Below are 20,964 nucleotides of genomic sequence, written 5' to 3'. Positions count from 1 at the left end.
TCCTTTCACAGATCCTTAAAATTATCATGGGCCCAAAGAACTAAGCCTATTGTGCCTAATGGGTAAGTCAGCCCAAACCAGCCAAAATGAAGAACCTTTTGTTTTTTAATTTTCTTATTTCCACTTTTATCATACCCGCCCAGAGGGCTGGTTCAGCATTGGATTTTGAATAACACAAAGGAGCAATTCATCCTGGATTATTGGCTACTTACTCCTTTTAGGTAATAACTATTTAAAGATTTTAAAGTCATTAAGTCAGTGAGAGTAGAGAGAAATAAACTAATTCTGTTTTGGCAGTAAGAAATAGGCAAACAGTATAGCAAAACCTGATGCACAATTAACACTTTGTTTAAATACTAGCAGAAACTTCCCCAGTGAAGGGGTAAATTAAGCATGCCTTAGACAAGATTCTCTGTTAAAGGACTGTAAGAAACACCCTCCTAAACTTCCAAGGGCTATTGACTGACTGGTATTATGATAATGATGAGAATAATTTTAATGTGTGATTGAAGTTCTGACAGGAAGGAATTTTAGAAGTTAGCATTATTAGACCCATTGGCCCAAAATATGAAGCTTAAAAATCTATTAGCTCTTTCCTAATTTATTTCCTGATATTCACAATTTGGGGATAACACAAAATATAAAATACATCTGAAAAATATAAAATATATTGAATTTTCTCTACTTTAGATGTTTTCTGCCAGATGATTTATAACTGAACAGAAAGATGTTTATCAGTTCAGCATCTTCTCAATAGTATAAAATGACAATTTTTAGAAGTATAAAAGAAATTTTGATTGAAGTCTTTCAATGTGGAAAGAGTCATCAAGACATGTATATGCATACTTGCGTGTGTAAATATTAAACTACAAGAATAGTCTGTACTTTCTTTAGGAAAAATATTATTTTTTCAGGAAAATTTGCATTGATATAATTGCAAATGTGGTATTAAATTCCACAGCAAAAATCAACAACTGACTGATTCACTCAGTGAAGCATTTGCAGCAGCTTTGAGATGAAAATTAGATGAATTTTAACAGTATATTGTGAAGTCTAAAGTGTTTATAGCAGCTCTTCTGCTATATATCATCATAGTTCAACCGAGACAATTTGTGATACTCACTGAACCTGAGCAACATGAAAAAGTTTCATTCCTTGAGGAGACATTGAGATTTATAATTGGGTTATCTCATTGTCCTTCTGTGGATAAAATGTGTATTAACTTTACATTGAAGCATTCCTGTGATTCTACTGACTAGAATATTTGAAAAGAGAAGTAATGTGGAAAGAGGATGGGCCTGGAGTTTAGATAACACTGGGCTTCCATGCCAGCTCAGCCAGGATTCAGCCTTAGGCTGGCTGCTTTCAGCACCTATGATCTCAACCACTGTGCTACCCTGTATCTAGAAATTTGAGTCATACCACCCCACTACCACCCCAACCACCAACCAAAAAAAAAAAAACGTGGAGGAGGTAGTTCTGGGCACATTTTGAACTACTGCTGCCAGGGTTTGGTGGTTTGGTAACATGTTTCAAGCTTTATCACTTAAAATCAAGAGTCACAGGGCACAAAGTAAACATTTATTACTTGTGTGTGTACTTACACACAAAAAATAAAGGGAAAAGGGAATCAATATTTTGGCAAAAAGAATTCCACACATAATACTTAGTAATGTATTAGTCCAGGTTAAAATTATTAGTTGCCCTAACCAACAATCCCCAAGTCTCAATGGTCAAGATAATAAATGTTGTTTTGCTCACTAACTTAAGGTCACAGAAAATAATTTTTCCTGATTTCCCTTTGACCTTTAAAAGAATGCCACAGTCATTCTGTCTTCTACCTCTAATAGCTAGATGCATCGGAAGTTGTATTTTCCAATATCTGAAGCAAAGCATGATAAACAAGGAAAAATGTAAGAAGATCCAGCCCTTATTGGAATTAAATGTTTTGTCTATAGATTCAGGATCTAGTGTCCACCATATGAAATCTAGGTGCCCACCATATGAAATCTAGGTGCCCATGGATCATGCAGCATGCAAGCATGTTGCGTAGGGGAAGTTGGTAAGTAGTTATCAGCCTGAGCAAGGAGTATTGACTAATATTGTCAAAACACCATTATAATAAAAACAGACTGGTTTTTAAATTTGATTTTCTCTGCAGAAAATCTTCCTTTTTTTTTTTTAAATTCCCAAAGTAGAAACCTTCTAAATTATGCTCTTGAAGAAGATACTCTAAACCAAGTACGTCTTACTTCAGCAATAGAAGCTTTTAAATACTGGATTTAGATTTAGGTTTTTGATTTGACAATCATCCTGAAATTTCACCTCTAAACCTAGCTTGCTAGGTGGAGCCTAAAGAGCCATTATGCAGTACATGCCATTCTGTTTTCCAATTTGATTCTGAGTAGATATTTAGCACATCATTTAAAAAAATCATTTAAAATATTGTTTCTAAAATTAAAACCAAGCCAAAACAAGAAGCCTCCATAGATCACATGTCTTTCTTTCCTGACCTCGGCTTTTATCCACGTTAATAATAGCTCGAATTTTGCTTTAATTGACCAGATTCTGTGGAACCTTTGTGAGATTTCTAATTAACTTATAATATGGCCATTTCCAGAATATCATGAACACCTATGTTCTCTCTATGAGATTAGTGTTCTATTTGTACTAAAAGTACCCTCTTAGGAATTGAACAATAGCTGTAATATATTACCTTTAAGCATTAGTCCAAATGCCCTGGTGTTCTTCCCTGACCTTTAACCTTCTGTTGTTGGATCAGTTTCCCAGATCCTATATTCAGTCAAACTCATATCTAGTCCTCCACAGTTACAAATGGGATGCAGTTATTTCCAAGTAAGACATAAACAATGATTGTGAGATAAGTGATCCAGAAAACAACAAGATCTAAATTTGAGAACTAAATTCAAAGCATTTTTCTAAATGTGTTTTTCTTAGATTTTTATCTTTTTCAAGGAACAAATCATGAAAATGACAATTTCTAAAAATTTGAATATGATCTTTTCTACTGTGTCAGAAAACATACCTGGACATGAATATTATGTAACCCTTACCTTATATCAGACTTCTTGAAAAACTTCTTTTTGATACAGGAAAGGAATGATCATCTGCATTGTTGAGGAACACAGTATTCTTAGAAAAATATAATTTTCAGATAATCCAAAGATTGTATTTTCTCTAGGAGTTTAAGTTCTGTCCTCTATCAAATACTTAAGCTTTCAGATTTCCTTTTTATCTCTTGTGGAGACATAGAAATAGTAATTTTCTAAAACCTGTAAATCATATGAAAACAGAAAGAGGACTGCTTAGAATCAACAATGGATCAAAGAAAGTCCAATATACTACTTATCAACTCTACTCCATTTGTGATGAATTGGATATTCTAGAAGAGAATTGGGAGAGAACATAACTTGGCAATGGAATTACTAGTTAATAAAGCAAAACAATTCAAATACTAAGTATTCATCCTTAATTACATATTAGATGATGTAGTTTAAACAGTGAAAGATCCAAGACCTCTATACCAGTAAGCAAAACAAATGTTATGAGAGGGTTTTGTTTGAATTGTTATTTTTGCATATTTTATTCATTTCTTCTTAACTGACATATAAAAGCAAACATTTTAATATTAATGTGTTACCATAAAAAGTTTTGATACATGTGTATACTATGTAATATTTAGGTCAGGTTAAACATGTCTATTTCCTTATACATTTCTTTACAGTGAAAATTTTGAAAATGCTTTCTTATCCTTTCTTGAAACATAAGGTGTATAGTTTTTTCTACATTCACTTGACTGCAAAAACACAAAAGAACTTCTTGCTTCTACGTATAACTTAGTGCCCATTTATTAGCCTTTCCCCTCTCTTCTCCCACATGGATGTCCCTGGCCTCCAATTTCACTGTCATGCTCTCAGTTTCCATGAGATCAGCTTTTCTGGATCATGCCATAGGTGAATGAGACCATGAGATACTTGTCTTTCTATGCCTTGATTATTTTACTTAAAATAACAATCTCCAGTTTCTTCCACATTGTAAATGATAGGATTTCATCCTTCAAGGCTGAATATTATCCCCGTTGACTTATGTACATTTTCTGTATCCATGCATCAGTTGACGGACACTTCAGTAACTCAGCTACTGTGAATAGTTCTGTGGTGAACACTGGAGTGTCTTTGAAACAGTGAATCTATTTCCTTTGTATAGATAACCACTAGAGGGATTGCTATGGTGTTAGTGGATTGTTTGGCAACTCTATTTTTACTTTTCTTCAGAACCTTCATACTCTTTGTCTTAAGGGCTCTCCTAATTTAAATTCCCAACAATGATGTTCAAGTGTTTCCTTTCATTCACATCCTGGCCAGTACCTTTTATCTTTTGTCTTTCTAATAATTGCCCTTTTTTACTGGAGTGGGATAATATTGTGGTTTTGATCTGCATTACCCTGATAAGTAATGATATTGAGCATTTTTCTCATACCTGTTGGTCACTTCTTTGTCTTTTGAGAAATGTCTGTTTAGATTTCTTTCTTCTTTTTTCCCTATTGAATTCTGGAGTTCCTTACATATTCTGGATACTGAAAAACCCTTTTTATATGTATGCATTGCAAATATTTTCTCTTTTCTCCAACTGTATAGATTGTCTCTGCACCCTCTTATTTCCTTGTTATGCAGAAACTTTTCATTTAAATTGAATGCCATCATATTTTTCTATATTTGCTTTTGATTCTATATTTTCAGAGTCTTGTCTAAAAAATTTTTGCCCATTCCAATCACTTGAAGTGTTTCCCTTTTTTTCTTCTAGGAGGTTTATAGTTTCAGGTCTTATAATTAAGTCTTTAATCTATTTTGAGCTGATTTTTATAACTGGTGAGAGATTGGGACCTAGTTTCATTCTGTAGGTGGATATGTAATTTTCCTAGCACCATTTATGGAAAACACTGTCCTTTCTTCAATGCATGTTCATAGCACATGTGTCAAAAATCAGTTAGTTAAAGATGTATGGATTTATTTCCCACTTATCTATTTTGTTCCACTGGTTTATATGTCCATTCTTCTAATAATGCCATGCTGTTTTGATTATTACATCTTTGTAGTATGTTTTGAAATCAGAAAGTATAATGCCTCCTGCTTTGTTCTTTTGTTCAAGATGGCTTTCACCATTGGTATTTTTGTGGTTCCATGTAAATTATAGGGTTTTTCCCATAGTTCTGTGAAGAACATCTATTAGTATTTTGTGAGGGATTGCACTGAATGATTAGATTACTTTGAATAGTATGAACATTTTAACAACATCAATTTTTCCAATCTGTGAACATGGAATGTCTTTGTGTGTGTGTATGTCTATGTGTCTGTCTTCACATTCATCAATATTTTATCATGTTCATCATAGAAAAATTTTATCCCTTTGATTAAACTTATTTCTAGGTTTTCTTTTTTCTTTTAAGAGGAGGACAACACATTTAGGCATTTTCAGTGAAATCCACAGCAAATACATCTCAGCACTGCAATGTGTGCCTACAATTTTGTATTACAGATGCACTTTAAAAACATTTCCTGTGACATTACAGTAAACTTCTTTTTTTATTTTCCAAATAGGAATAGTCCCAAATTCTTTCAAACTAAAAACTACATTTCAGTAAATACACAAAATTACAGTAAACCAGACACTTAAAAGGACAGCCAACAAGCCTTTCAACAGTTGATAGAGAGAATTCAGATATTTTTAAAAAATTCCTCACTGTTGGCAACAGAATTGAGGTTTCTCATCTCAGGGGTAAGTTGAAGAAAAAAATATAAATTAAAAAAACTTCAATAATGTATTAAGATGTTTTAATTCCTTTACCATACTGATTGAACAAATAGAAATATACTCTATACTCACTCAAGAAGTGATACATAGTTGTCTTCATGCTGCATGTTAACAGATTTAAAAGCTTAAGGGTCAAACAGTATCAAATATATGGGCTTCAACTATCTGTTAGGTATTCACTAGTTTTAGCTAAGATATATCTGGAACTCAGACAAGTGATCACTTATATATAAGGATGTAATTATTACATAAAACAAAGTAATTTTTTTGAAAAATAAACTTTAGTGAAACAATCCTATAGGACACACAAGAAGAAGGCAGGTTATCAGTTGAAAGTATCAGCAAATTGTTTCAGATACTTTGATTTCATGCCCTAAAATCTAATTATATTTCCTTATCCTGAGAGTTTCATGTTATGACAGTAACTAAATTGTGAAGTAAAGGAGACTTAGGTGACCTTTGTTTAATTATGTTTCTATTTATCACAATAACTTTATCAATTGCCTACTTTATCAATTGCCTAGGACTTCAACTGCGTCATGGAAATCTAAGAAATGTCCGTGCATAAGAATATTTCCTTAGAAGATCTAAAATTACCTGATCACAGTGGTACATTATTAACCTTTAGTGAAGCCTTTAAGAAACCAAGCAGTTTGAAAACTGGGGTAAAAGAGGCAGATACAACAACTGCATTTGGAGCTATCAGCAGAAAAATTTACTCAATTATGAAGTCTGGTAAAGAAGTTATTTTTCTTTCTCAAAATCCGGGGACAATAATATTCCTTACTCCAGATCTGACATTTTTTTCATCACTGCCTTATAATAATTCCTTATTTGTTCCATCTACTGAGGTTAAACACACATGGTTATCCCCCCACCATATATAACCTCAGAGAAATGATCAAAATGGACATATCTTCATTTGATCATCTTACCATGCTTTACCATTATTGAAGTCTGCTATAAGTCAGTGAAACTTTGCCCTTTCTTTTATCAACCTAGGCCATGGCTTGCCAGATTCTCCTTTTTGTGAACAGTATACAGTTGATCTCTGTTCTTTTATGCTTGAAATCACTTGCAACAATACAGTGAAAAAGATCATTTCCTCTAAGACAACTGAAATTGTTTGGATTTTTCAAAATTGAATTCACATCTTACTGTCACCAATACAAAATTCAAAGAAGACATAGTCCTTTCCGTGAGACCACTGTGTGAAAGCAAGCAATTGTGAACAGGTCAGGAGGTCCAGCAAATGGGTAGGGAGGCCTCTCTGGGGATGGCTGGTAGGGAGTCACTTCTCTCTGGTAGCCAGTCTATCTTTGATTTATCAAGGGGACAGCATCTTCAGCCCCCTTCATGAGACGGTTGAGGGCTTTCCTGCTCCCCACAATGCACAGGGGAGTAAGGAAATGAGGGGTAGCTTTTGGGTGGGGTGAAGAGGAGGGAAGGGGGTATGGGGAAGACTAATGAAAGTGCATAGGAGCAAGGGTACTGAGGCTGAAATATAGTTGGTGATGCAGAAAATTTCCTCCTAGTTTTTTTTTTTCCCCTGATGGTTTAATTTTTTTTTTTATTAGCTATTATAAATGGGATTGCTTTCCTGGTCCCTGTTTCAGGTAATTCACTATGGGCATACAGTTGTACTACTGATTTTTGGATGTTGATTTCCTATTCTAGGTAACTTTGCTAAATTCATTTATTAGTTTATGTATTTACTGGGTTTTGTGGTTTTCTACATATATAAGATCAGGTATCTGCAAACAGTGATACTTTTATATCTTTATTTCAAATGTGGATGTCTTTCATTTTTTTCTCTTGCCTGATTACTCTGGCTAGGACTTAAAGTGGTAATAATGGACATTCTTATATTTTTCCAGATATTAGAACTCAAGGATATTTCTTCTACACCTAATTTACTCTGTATTTTTTATCACAAATAAATGTTGAATTTTATCAAATACATCAATTGAGAGGATCATGTGATTTTTGTCCATTCTGTTCATATAGTTCATCTTCATTCATATCACACATATTGATTCATGTATATTGAACTATCTTTATAATGTGCTATTGTATTTGATTTGCTAATATTTTTTAGAACATGTGTACCTTGGTTCATCAAGAAAATTGACCTACAGTTTTCTTTTGTGTCTGTCCTTATCTTGTCTTATTATTAGGGTAATGTTGACGTCATAGAAAGTGTTGGAAGATTTCTTCCTTGTTTAGAAGGAAGGATTTCTGCCTTGGTTAGAAAGGATTTCTTCTTTGGTTTTCCATCACTATGACAAAATACCTGAGCCCAACTGCTTAAAGGAGGAAATGGTCTCAGAGTATTCAGTCCATGGTTACTTGGCTCCATTGCTCTGGACCTAAGTTAAAGGATGTAAAGATGTGGTAGAGAAAAGCTACTAGGCTCATGGAAACTAGGAAGCAGAGTCGGAAGTGCTGGGAAGAAGATAAAACTTTTTAGGGGATATCCTCGGTGACCTACTTCCTCCAACTAGATCCCATCTCCCAGTAGTTTATCAAACTATCAAATGGATTAATCAAGATGAAGTCAGAGCCCTAATGTCTAGTCATTGCCCAAAAGTTCCATCTCTGAACCTTAGTGTATTAGGGATCAGGATTTCAACACATAAGCTTTTGGGGGACATTCCAGATCCAAACAATAACACACAGTGCTTTACTTTACAGTAAACTTTGAAGTTAAGTAGTGACAGTCTTCAGTTTTTCTTCTTCTCAAGTGTTTTCTTTGCCAATTCTGGGTCTTTTGACTTTTCCTTAAAAGCAACAGTCACTTTGTCATTAACCAAAAAATAACTTGCTATGATTTTTTCTGTGATTGCATTTAATCTATATATCATTTTGGGAACAACTGATAGTTAAGGGAATGTTGATTCTTCACATTTGTGAACATGAGATCTCCCTCCATTTATTTATTCATTGGATTTTATTCATCTGAATTTTGTAGTTTTCATCATTTGGGTATTATACATATTTTGTCAGGTTAATTCCAAAGTATTTTACTTCAGAGGGGAATGCTATAACAAATGGTATTGTTTTTCATTTAAGTATCACTGGTTCATTGCTGGTATATTAAAAAGAAAAAAATTACTTTGCTTGCAAGCAACCTTACTATATTCAATTAATTAGGCCCAGGAGGTATTTTTTTTAACCTCCTGTTATTAAGAACAATACAATTTTTTTTCATAGATTAGACAGCCATCCATTTATACAATCCAAAAAGTTCCTAATCCAAATATCATATCTTTCTTTTTCTTGTACTATTGAATTAGCTAGGACTTCCAGTAAGATTTTGAAAAGCATTGGTAAAAGGGGATATCTTTGATTTGTATCTAATATTTGTGGAATAACTTTCAGTTTCTCCATTAATTATGATGTTAAGTATAGTTTTTGTGAACATCTTTGATGAAGTTGAGGATGTTTTCTTTCTACTGCTACCTAAAGTTTTTATTGTAAATTGGTGTTCAATTTTGCTAATAATTTTTCTGCATGCATTGACATGGTCATGTAATAGTTGATGTATTGTATTAACTTGTTTCAAATTTGAATCAGCCTTGCATACCTTTATGAAATTTTACTCAGTTGTTATGTAATTATTTTTATAGAGCATTAAATTGGATTTGCTGATTATTTTGTTGATTTTTGCATCTATGTTAATAAAAGATTAGCCTAGAGTTTTCTATTTTTGTGTTGTCTTTTCTGTCTTTTTGGATTTTTTTTTTTTTTTTTTTTTTGGTTTTGGGATAATGCAAGATTTGTAGATTGAGGTGAGAGGTTTCCCTTTTTGTTCTATTTTCCAAATGAGCATGTGAAAAAAATTGTAACAATATCTTCCTTAGATATTTAGTAGAATTTGCCAATGAACTCATGTGGGTTTCATGTTTTCTGTTTTGGGATATTATCATTTTAACTTTTTAATTAATACAGGTCTATGAAAATTGTTTATTTCTTCTTGAGTGAGTTTCAGAAGATTAAATATTTTAAGGAATTGATCTACTTCATGTAGATAATTTGGTGGGCTTAGAGTTATTCATGATGTTCCTTTATTATCAGTGTCTATGGGATCTACAGTGAGTTGATTGCTTTCATTTCTAATATTAGTAATTTCTGTCATTCTTTATTTTTATCTTAGTCTGGTGATGTATTTAATCAATTTTATTACTTTTTCAAAGAAACTCTTCTGGATTTCATTGATTTTCTCTCTTGGCAACCTGTTATAATTTTATCATTGATTAATGCTCTCATGGTTACTTATTTGATTGAGCTTATTTTGGATTTAACTTTATATTCCTAGCTTCCTATATTGAGAAGTTAATTGACTGACTTCAGATTTTTCTTATTTTCTCAAGTGTATTTTCATTCAATGCATAAGTTTTCCTTTCAACACCATTATTGCCCTATCTCACAAATTTTGATGTTTCTTTCAATTTAATTTTAGTAGAAAGGTTTAAATTTCTCTTGAAATTTCTTATTTGACCCCTGTATTTAGAAATATTTTATTTAATTCCACGTATTTTGATAATTTTTAGTTAGCTTTATTATTGATATCTAATTTGTATTGTAATATCAGATATTGGATAATTTCTATACTTGCTAATTTGTCAATGTGTGTTTTATGATCCAGAATAGAGTGCATCTTGGTGAATATTTCATGTGAGTTTGATAAAAAAAAATCTATTTTACTATTGGACAGTCTGTAGATTTCCAATATATTCAGTTGACTTTTTACATTTAAGTTCTATATCCTTACTGATATTCTGCCTATTGGCACTATCCACATCTTATACAGGGGAATGAAAGTCTTTGATTATAATGATGGATTTATTTGGTTTTTTTTTTCTTGTAGTTATATTTTTGTCTCGTGCAGTTTGACACTCTTTTACTCTGTTGTTACGCCCACATACATAAAGGTTTTGTTTTTTTGTTTCTTAGAGCTTTAGAGTTACACTCAACAGCTGGGTTCATCCCAACAAACTCATACTGAATTTGACTCAATTCATGACCACTGCTTTTTTTAATTTGATTTTTTTCATTTCAGTTCACAGTTACTTTTTCTGTTTGTTTGTTTTTTATTTCTTCCTTAACTGTCTTGGCTTCTCCACCTGGAAACCTCAGCAATTTTAAAACAATTTAGATTGTCCTCCCCTGACAACTGATTCCTACAGTGGCTTCCACTCTGTAATTTCTTCTCCATAACTCATGTCTCCCTGCATTTGCCTGTCTCTCCCATTGCCAGCAGTAATTTCCCCTTGGGTACTTACTTTTTTATAGAACTGAGAAGAGTTTTTTGAGTTTTTAAAGCAACTTACATACTAGTTACATGTGAAGGTGGAAACAAATTTTCTATGAGTCATTTTTTAGAGGAGTATTTTTTCTTCCTACATGAAAATCTAGAATTGAAACTGCTATGACATACATAGGAAAGTGTGTGTTGGGTGTGTGTGTGTGTGTGTGTGTGTGTGTGTGTGTGTGTGTCTGTGTGCGTGCGTACTGGTGCGTGTATATACATGTGTATTTATTACAGGTAAATGTTCTTAGATATAGAAACATATTTACTCAAGATGTGGCTTGGGTATTCATGTACTAGGTGATATCTCTTTTGATAAGAATGTTTAGTGACAACCAAGTCCACTTTGCTATTTTTAAATTTTATTCTTGGTGCTTTCTGAGAACCCCATTCTAAGAAATCTTTGCTGACTTTAGGGTTCAATCCTTCCTATGAGCTTATACTTTCTTCTACAGACTTACAAGTTGAATTGTTAATTTTCTGTCTGCAATTTGAAGGTGATTTTTTTATGTGGATATCAAGTTTTCCTAGAACAATTCTTAATATACTTACTTTATTTTACTCATTAAATTATTTTGGCACTTATTCATATTATATGGGTGATTTTAATTATGGATTTTAGACACTTTTTCCATTTAACTACTTGTGTGTCCTTAGTTAATACTATTCTGTATGAATTGCCTGGGCCTATGGTAAAACCTATAATCTGGTAATGTAACTCTTCTATTTTTTTCTTCATTTAAAATACTCTTAGATATTCTATATCATTTGAAGTTTCCTATGAATTTTATAATATACATTATAAAATTTTGGTGAAAATAATATTGAATTATATATCAATTTGGGGAATATTTATATCTGAACAATACTGGATCATTTGCTCAATGAATATAATGTATCTATTCATTTTAATGTGTTATTTTGATATTATTCGGCAATGTTTTCTAGTTTTCAATGTCCATCTTTTGTCACATTTATTTCTAAATATTCTGTGTGTAGGTGCACTATTGAAAATGATATTTCCTGGATCACTTGTCTCATTTCTTTGCTTGATCCCGAGGCTTCAACATACTTCATACTTTTGCATCTCACTTAAGCTCTTTCAGGTTTTCTGATTCTAGCAATGACAGTTGGCCAGTTTATTATACTCATAATAAAGCACACATATGCACCAGTTGTGTTTTCTTTAAGTATTTTAGTCCTGACTTTAGACATTTGCAGAAGACTCAAGCTTTGTGTAAGGTTCAGACACCTGAGATCTCTTCCATTCTCCTTCCCTGTTCTCAATATTCAACAGAATTTCTGTGCCTGTGCCTAAGAAGAGGTCTTACTTAGCAATGGTATTCAGTCCCCAATCTTTTCCACGAGCTCAATGAAGTCTCACACAAAAGATTGGGCAGGGTAGTACTATTTTGTGTAGGACTTTTAGGGATTCAAAACCACCATGGCAGCCCAGAAGTTACTCTTAAAAATGTGTTAAAATTTTATCTCATTTGATTTCCTCCACCTCTTTGACATTTCTCCCTCTTTCCAAGCTTTCCTAAGGATTTTAATTTGTTATATTTTTATTACCTCGGCTTTGTGATGGACATTTAATAATAAACAAGAAAACTATAATTTGTAGGTTTTCTGTCACGATCTTATGGTTAGCATGTCATTGATATTTTCTTATAAACTTGTGCATCCTAAGAAGAAGCTGAAGCTCCATTTTTCGGTTAACTTTATGCCCCACTCCTTCACCTCGAATTTTCTTTCAGGGGCTGCCATAATTTTCTTTTTATCAAAGTTTTTCTTAATATATTTTATGACATTTCTGACATTTAATGCATTCAGAACTTGGTTACAGTTTTAAACTGTAGTTATTTACACATGAAAACCTATTAAATCTACAGTTTACAGATAATAGACTGTCTTAGGAGAAAAATGGAAAGAACATGGGACATAGAACTAGACTTAAATCTGACTTTGACATTTATTAGCTCTATAACCTTGAGCACATACCCTAACTTTGCTGTTGCTTAGTTAACTACAAAGGAGAAATTAAAACATGTACCACAAATTATTCATGAGAATGAATGGAGATTGATATAAATATGTACAGGAAAGTATATGGCAATCAGGGGACTGAAATTTTTTCCTTGACTCTGCAATAAACCTGCATGACAATTGTAGATATGGTGAATATAATTTAAAAACTGAATAAATGACCTATTTTAGTCATGCCTACAGACCATGCATTGTGGACATATTTTCATTCAAAATGTTTTCATATTTTCTGTTTTCTCTGTGTAGTTGTTTTAGTTGTGTATTTCCTGTCATTGTTTGTGTTTGTTTTCTTTAGACGACCAGTAGCAGCTGTTTCAAAATAAGAATGGTAAGGGGGTCTGGCTGGCTTATGTGTTCAAGGTTCTCTTCTGTTGTAATGCAGCTTCTTTCTGTTTTTGGTGCCTTATTGCTAATAAGGGTTGAGTTGACCTTGAATTTACAATCCATGGACCGCAGTCTCTTGAGTCCCTGGGATTACAGGCCTGTGCTCTTGACTTCAGTCTATGATTTTATTATTTTTTCCCCTTTTGTACACATTATCTAAAACCTCCAATGCAATTTTGAGTAGAAGAGATGAAAACAGATACTTTGCTTCACTTCTTATTTAAGGGGAAATATTCAGGTTTTTGTTTTTGTTTTTGTTTTTCTCCAGTAAAGGATGGTAGTTGCAGTTTACTCTCTATTGGCATCAGATCTGCCATTTTGCTGCCACCAGTATTCTGCCCCCACTCGCCCCAACACACACCATTTTACAACTCAGGTCCTCAGTTTGGGAACATTCCAGCCAGCCTTTGGTCCACTTGTCAGCCTGCTTGCCGAAATTCTACTACTTAAGAATAGCTCCACTGCCATTCTCTCTCTCTCTCTCTCTCTCTCTCTCTCTCTCCCTCTCTCTCTCTCATCCTGCGGGCAGTCTGCCTGTCCGATAAATAAAATCTATTGAGTGAGTTCATGCATCTGGAGTGGTTTCTGGGTGCTTTTCACTCTCTAGAATCTTCTTCGAGTAATACTTTTGGATTTTGCATTGGGGAATGCTGACTTCATGTATGTGAGTTGGGAAGGGGTTCCTACTACTGTACTTTCTGAAAAAGTTGTAGAATTGGAATTGTTTGTCCCTGCAATGTTTTCTGGAGTTCTCAAGTAAAGTCTTTTGAAACTGAAATTTTCTTTGTGTGAAGGTTTTATCTACAATTTCACCTCCTTTCATAGCTATAGAGCTCTTGGGTTACACACTGCTTCTTGAATGAGCTTATTAACCCATTGTCAGATATTTGTCCATTTGGTTAATTTTTTAATCTATTCAAATAGATAGCTTCAGTGTGTTTCCTTAGTAAAATGATAAGATGTACAGTGATGTACTATTTTTCCCAGTATTAATAATCTGTGGGCTTTCTTCTTACATCTTCCAATCAGTTTGACTGAAGGTTTTATCAGATTTACTGATCTCTGACCAACATCTATTTTTCCATTGGTTTATTGTGTTCTTACTTCATTGTTTCCTGCCTTATTATTCATCTTTAATTTCAATTTAGTGCATGAAACTAGTCATCACCCACACTCCAGGGGAGTAGTTGATAAAATATGTGCTATTTACTTAAGAAATATTTTGCATTTAAAGGATACTATTTTGATGCATTCTGACAAATGAAGACATCTCTAATGGAGAAAATATACACATCAAATCAAGTTAGTCAATTAATTATTTCAAGCCATGATCCTTCAAATCTCCGTGCAACTATATGAAGGAATCTTTGGGGTAGGTATTTGCCTCTCCATATCTAAGGGTTTCACAACTCCAGATTCATCCAGAATAGACCAAAATTATTCAGAAAAAAGCTTTCAGAAAAATATTCTATCTAAGCCAAATACATAAAGGCTATTCTTCTTGTCAACAGCTACTTACATGACAAGTAATTATATTAGGCATATTAGGCATTTTAAAAAAATTATTGTACACAAATGGGGTACAACTTTCATTTCTCTGGTACATGAAGTCACACAGTTTGCATAATCATACATGTACATAGGATAATAATGTTTGTCTCATTCTAGTATCTTTCCTTGCCTCCATCCCCTCCCCACCTCTCATTTTCCTCTATACAATCATCCTTCCTCCATTCTTGCCTCCCCCCAAACCTTCAAATTATGTATCATCATCTACTTACAAGAGAAATCATTTGGCCTTTGATTTTTTTTTGAGATTGGCTTATTTCACTTAGCATGATAATCTCCAACTCCATCCATTTACCTGCAAATGCCATAATTTTATTCTTCTTTATGGCTGAATAATATTGCATTGTGTATATATACCACAGTTTCTTTACCCATCCATCTCTTGAAGGGCATCTAACTTGGTTCCACAATCTAGCTATTGTGAATTGAGCTGCTATAAACATTGATGTAGCTGCGTGAGTGTAGTATGCTGATTTTAAGTCCTTTGAGTATAGGCCAAGGAGTGGGATAGCTGGGTCAATAGGTGGGTCCATTCCAAGTTTTCTAAGGTATCTCCATACTGCTTTCCAGAGTGGCTGCACCAATTTGCAACCCCACCAGCAATGGATGAGTGTACCTTTTGCCCCACATCCTCACCAACACTTATTGTTGCTTGTATTCTTGATAATAAACATTCTAATTGGGGTGAGATGAAATCTTAGGGTAGTTTTTATTTGCATTTCTGTCATTACTAGAGATGTTGAACATTTTTTTTCATATATCTGTTGATTACTTACAGATCTTCTGTGAAGTGACTGCTCATTTCCTTAGCCCACTTATTGATTGGGAAAGTGCTATGCAAATTCAATGCAATTCCAATTAAAATTCCAGTGATATACCTCATAGAAATAGAGCAAGCAATCATGAAATACATTTGGAAGAATAAGAGACCTAGAATAGCTAAAACAATCCTTAGCAGGAAGAGAAAAGCAGTAGGTATCACAATAACAGAACTTCAGGTATTCTACAGAGCAATAGTAACAAAAACAGCATGATATTGGCACCAAAATCGACAGGTAGACCATTGGTACAGAATACAGAGACAAAACCACACAAATACAGTTTTCTCATACTAGACAAAGTTGCCAAAAACATAGGATGGAGAAAAGATAGCCTCTTCAACAAATGGCACTGAGAAAACTGGAAATTCATATGCAGCAAAATGCTGCATTAAACCCCTATCTCTCACCTTGCACAAAATTCAACTTAAAATGAATCAAGGACCTAGGAATTAGACTAGAGACCCTGCACCTAATAGAAGAAAATGTAAGTAGAAATATTCATCATGTGGGCTTAGGACCAGACCTCCTTAACGTGACTCCAAAAGCACAAGAAATGAAAGCAAGTATCAATAATTGGGGTAGATTCAAACTAAAAAGCTTCTTCTCAACCAAGGAAACAATCAACAATGTGAAGAGAGAGCCTACAGAGTGGGAGAAAATCTGTGCCACACACACTTCAGATATAGCACTAATCTCCAGAATGTATAAAGAACTCAAAAAACTTTGCACCAAGGATATCAGGCATTGTTAATACTCTAGTGATTAAAATTTGAAGGATGATGTGTGTAGGAAACTTGCAAATACTGTACCATTGTAGATATGAAGCTAAATACAGAACTCAGAATTTCGGTATAGGCAGGGGTTCCTTGAACCAGTTCCCCAAAGATACCCATGGATGACAGTAGCTATAAGGCAGTACACAGGATAGTATTATACTGCATTAAAAGAGAAGAGGCCATTATAAAACTGGAATTTAGACATGTATGCTTTGTATAAAAGTGAATTCCAGAATTACAGTAATGAGATACAGGCCATTATGGGAGACATGAGTTGTATTAAAGACATTTTTCTGAAATCATTTTGTAGACATATTGTGTCAAATACCCATCATTGCCAAGATAGCCATAATTGTGTACATCTGATTCAGAAAGGATGCAGTGAGATCCTTTCATGGTGCACAGATCTTTGTCTCTTGTCAGGCAGTTTCCTCACATTTCATCTCAGCATCCTTGACAAGTTGGAATTAGAGTTCTCAGTTTCAATGTGATTCTGTGAAATGCTGTTATCATAATAGCTGCTGTGATACCATAAACCCCAAACCAGAGGAAAACATAAATAATCCATAACACAAAGTTTCAATAGAAACATTTTTAAAACATGTAGATAAACAATTCTTGTCATTTCCATTGGAGGACGAAAATAGTAATTTTTCTGTCAATAGTTTCCGAATGTTTTCCCAAACTTGTGTTTCTTTTGGAGTTTTATTACTAAGTTAAGCTTTCCATTCTTAGTCTCTTTGGTTCTCAATCTTCCTTCCACTATATCAAGGCTCTGCATAATGAGAAATCAGTGTCCCACTGCAGACTGGGGTCGTATTCTTTTTCTGACATCCATTGGGTAGAGGTATTCATTTTCGTCACCTTCGTCCCAGGTATCACCAGTTCAGGATGTATCTCATTTTGATGAAAATAAAATCCTCAATTAGATGAAAGAATGTGGAGATAGGATGTGTTTTTGAAAGAAAATTCATGTGAATAACTTGTTGCCAGGAATGAGAATGTAAATATCAGGCTAAACATCTGCTTAGGTTAAGTGTTTTGTCTTGAATGGTTCTCTACCTTTGTTTATAGAGCACATGAATGCTTTTTGAAACTTAGTGGAAGATTGTGATAGGTAAGTATTTAAAGAATTGCAATGTTTTTACTTTGTCATTTTTGGACTAAAAATTTTTTTAGGATACAGTTTATGTGATTAAAATAAAAGCTAATAGTATTTAAATAAGTGCAAGAACTAATATAAAATGAAATTATAAAAATATATGTAAAACTTTAATTTCCTTGATATGTTAAACTATGCGTTTTGTGTAATCTAAATAAGGAAAATCTTAAGTAATAAATTTTCATGAAAGACATGCACATAGAATAACAGTTTTTGTGGACCAAATGATGTAACATTTTGTCTCCCTTTAACCTTTTAATCTTAAAATCTATTTATTGAAATAACTGCAAAAGAGGAAAGAAGAGTTTATAAATAATGATAAAGTTTAACATATACACAAACCAGGTGACGTACATACTAATACGGATGTAATTGCTTTGTGATCATATGTATAGGTTTCAACTTTTTCTCCTCAGAGGAAATCAGAGTGAAAAATGTTTTATACCACTGCATATTTTCATTTTATATAAACCATGCATACTCGTATCCATTTTATATTATTTTAATGAATATGAGGGGGGATAATGTATTCTGATTTTTTTTTTACAGTAAGTTTTAGTATTTATCCATGTTAATAATCTGGTTGATAGGCTTTATATACTTTATATCAGCAAAAGAGCATTTTGTAAATTTTATTTTTAAAGACCATTTGTGTTATTCCCAATGTTTTCAACAGTGCAACAGCTGACTAATTGCCCAGTATTAACCATTCCTATGATAGTATACTTCTTTTTACAGGCTAGTTTCTAGAATATACCTAAGAGTGGAATTTCTGATACATTGTTAAATTTTTGAATTTAAATTTGCCTAGTTATATATTCACAGTTTGTGGCAATTCTTATTTTTAATATTGAAAACTTATAAATTTATGTATACATACCTGAGTACTAAACTTGAGGTAGGAAAAAAATATTTAAATGTGCTGAAAGAAGAGGAACGTGAGTAACCTCAACCTAACTAACATGACTCCTTCCACATACTTTCCTTTGGCTGAGGTGATTAATCCTGGTCAAACTGAGATTTCATCAGTAACATGTATTTCCTACTTATTGGTTTTTCTCATTTTTCCAGTACATGTTTAGTATTTTTTAGTTGATCTGTAATTTTGTTCAGGTTCCCCGAAATACTAATCCTCTTTCAGTCAATATATTAAAGCTTGACTTAATGTTCTATTGACACAAAAATTACATAGTAATGTAGACAATATCCTATTTAATTTTATATTTTATATTTTTGAGGATTGCTCAAGAAATAGTTCTCATTACTTATTGAAAAGCCTTGAAGTTATTCATCTCATATTTCTAATTAGTTTAATTTAGAATTCATTTGCATCATGCACAGTGCTTAGTGGGATGGCTTTTAATTTCTACATGGTTAGTGATTTATTCTATCATTTATTGTATAGTTTTAACTCAGCTTTATAAGAAACCCTGGTATTCATAATCAAGGGGCTGTCAGGATTGACTTCTGGTGGCTTCCCTCTTTTTTTATGTCTACCTTCTTGCCGGGCCCGAATGAATTTCTTTTCTTTGCACTTCTGGAGAGAGATCTGATTTCACTTCTTCCTTTTAAAGGACACCAGTCCTGTCACATAGGCCTAGACCTGTGACCTCATTTGTCCATACGTCTGGATTTCATAGATTAAATTCTCATTGAGCTACAGTTAACATTTATTCAGTGGGTTTTGTCTTAAATCAAAGGAAAAGACACAATTGATTGTGGACCAAAACAATTTGAGCATAGACTTTACTCCAAAGAAGAGGCATCATCTTAAAAGCCAGGAGACTTTTAAAGATTAGTGGTAGTGAAGTACTTGGTATTCTGCTTAAATTTCTTGAGAAAGTCTTTAAAATGATAAAGCTGATGACTTTCAGGGTTGTTGACAAAACTTTCATCATTGTTGGAAGAATCTTTAATGCCAGTGCATATCTCTGAAAAGGCAACACATGGCAGGAATCTGAAGTGATTGCTTTCTTACTAAAGTAGAAAGAAAAAGCATTTTCAAGCATTTCAGGAGCTCCATCTGTGGCAAAAGATGAAGCTGTTATTTCTCTTGAAGTTATGTTATAAAAGAAAAAGAAATCTTTTTGATGTAGTCAAAATGAACATGCAAGAAGTAGAAGATTTCACTCTCATGGTGTCAACATGCATCGGCAGAATACTACTAATGATATTTTATAAGAAGAGATGGGGTCCATGGAAGATTCAGCCAGTTTCATATTGAAATGGTTAGCAAGGCTGTCAACACCTGATGACAAATAAATAATAAACCACATTGATATAGAACATATTTAGATCTATATAAATGTAAATGTGGAACATACATAAAACTTGTGATATATCATATATGGAATTGTATAAACCAGAATACTGAACTTCATTTGAAAAAGGAATCATTTTCTAATAATGTCTTAATTTCTATTCCATTAATCATTTTGATTTTTTTTAAAACATATGATTTGACTTTGTAAAAATATTTTTAAAGTATTTGTATTGGTTAATGATAATTACACAATTTTAAAGACTATAGAAATTAATCTATAGATTAATTAATTATATTAATTTAAATATCACTTCTTTAAAAATTTTATCTTTCAAGCAATAGTACATGTATTCTTTGTTAAAATGGCATATAAATTATATATATGCCATATTCAATACAAATTTAAAAATTGCTATTGGTTAGGATATTTTGTTATTTTGGAATTAATTAACTGTTCACATTTGGACAAACACTAGACATTTCTAAAAGACAAATGAAAGTTGTCATTGTTTCCCTACCTTAGATGTGCATTATCTCAAAATTTGGGATTGTGGGTACACATAAAATAAAATTTTCCTTTCCTAGAGACTATTTTCTCCACCCCTGGTTAAATAGATAATGTCATCTCCTTGGGTTTGTTCAATGCAAGTTATACAAAAAAGTTAAAAATTAAGTTGACATTTCTTTTTCCTTTTAATTTTTGTCCTTTAAAAGATTCCTTCGCTTTTGTGTTTATTCCTTCTTTCAATTTGTCTAACTTTGCTTTGGGAAATAACATGCTGTATGCTAGAAAAATTTAG

This window comes from Sciurus vulgaris (genome assembly GCF_902686455.1).
Source record: "Sciurus vulgaris genome assembly, chromosome: 3".
Taxonomy (NCBI): Eukaryota; Metazoa; Chordata; class Mammalia; order Rodentia; family Sciuridae; genus Sciurus; species Sciurus vulgaris.
Note: the sequence above shows the minus strand (reverse complement) of the source record.